Source organism: Chiloscyllium plagiosum, chromosome 17 (assembly GCF_004010195.1).
Source record: "Chiloscyllium plagiosum isolate BGI_BamShark_2017 chromosome 17, ASM401019v2, whole genome shotgun sequence".
NCBI lineage: Eukaryota > Metazoa > Chordata > Chondrichthyes > Orectolobiformes > Hemiscylliidae > Chiloscyllium > Chiloscyllium plagiosum.
The window spans coordinates 16,791,602-16,793,453 of NC_057726.1; positions in this window are offsets into that span (position 1 = coordinate 16,791,602).

The following is a 1,852-nucleotide window of genomic DNA, read 5'->3' on the forward strand; positions in this document are numbered from 1 at the left end:
TTTTCTCTTGTACAGATTCCCCCAACATTGCATATTTCTTAACCCGAATGTTAAACAAGCATAATATTAAAGAAGTTGAGAGAACAAATGCAAATACACCCACACAAAAACAAAACTATTGTAATTTAATTGTGAAATTACATAAGGCCCAGAGATCCTTTCTTGTAAATGATGTTGACACCTATTCTAGGAAAATGTAAGTAGATGATGAAACATGATACCTGTTTGGATGGCTGCCCACAACTGTGCAATGACTCAGTCATTGGCTCTGCACCCATTGGTGTCAAATGGAATATTCAGTCGGCCAAAAACTCTCAGGTCACAGCTTTATCTCATGAACTAAATGTGTGAAGTCAGGGTTCAATTTTGCAATCAGGTTTCATATATCCAAAGAGTTGATTCATATTCAGATATCTCCACGGCCTCTCTTCCCACCTTGCCCTCACTGAGCTGAATAGCCCTCTGCTCTGCCACGTCCTGATCCCTCACCACTCAAATGGCCAGTGTTCCATGGGACAACATGGAAAAAAACACCATAAACTTCTGAAGCTCTCCCAGCAGTGCATCAGTATTGACATTAATGACTGAGTGGAGTCTGTTACCAATCGTTTAAGATGGTGACAACATGCTCATTCAGCTGCATCTAAACATCTCAATGATTGGCCAAAGCAGTGGCAGAGAAGGATAGGAAAGAATCAAATCCTGCACTCTAGATCCCACTGTGGCCTGCCCCATGTGACAAAGGATCTGTGTGTAGAGAAATAACTTGTTCAGTTAAAAGAAGAGAGGGAGAGTGTGCCGCTGGAAAAGCACAGCAGGTCAGGCAGCATCTGAGAAGCAGGATAGTCTACGTTTCGGGCATGAGCCCTTCATCAGGAACGTGGAGGGGGAAGGGGGAATGAGAGAAACATGGGGGGTGTGGCTGGAGGGAACATAGGTGGGAAGATGATAGGTAGAAGTAGGTGGGGGGGAAATTGTGATAGGTCAGTGAGGTGGTTGGAGTGGATAGTTGGGAAGGACGATGGACAGGCTGGATAGGCCAAGAGGGCAGTGCTGAGTTGGAGGTTAGATCTGGGATGAGATGAGGGCAGGGGAGATTTGGAAACTGGTGAAGTCAATGTTAATGCCATGTGGTCAAAGGGTCCCAAGGTGGAAGATGAGGCATTCATCCTCCATTTAGCAGGTGAATTTGATTTGTCAGTGGAGGAGGCCAAGGACTTGTGTATCCTTGGGGGAGGTGGAGGGTGGTGGGAGTTGAATTGGTTGATCACGCGGTGTTGGGTGCAACACATGTCAGAAATGCGCAACCTTGAACAGATGCCATATTTGAATGAGGAATAGCTAACGATGACTTGGATTGCATGTTGCTTCCCACATATTCTTTCTTTCAGCTTTCATGAACTCACCTTCATCCTGCATTTCCCAACCCCGATTTCAACTTAATGGCTGGACAATAATCTTCTCTTCCTCTTCCCCATATTGGGAGACTTCCCCTCCTCAGGTACAGTTCTCCTTCCTTGTAAACTGTGTTTGAATCTCTCTAAGGATAGGTTCATCTATCGTAGCATTGATCTCAACATGCTCAAAGCTACAAATGACATCCTCTGTGATTATGACTGTGATATATTATTCCTGATTATACTCTACAAATCCTTTGACTGTTCCCCTTTGATGTTCTGCTTTTATTCATGGTTGACTTCAGGATAATTGCTCTTACTTGGCTCCACTTTTACCTCATTTCTAATGAAGGGCTTTTGCCTGAAATGTCAACTCTCCTGCTCCTCGGATGCTGCCTGACCTGCTGTGCTTTTCCAGCACCTCACTCTCAACTCTAATCTCCAGCATCTGCAAT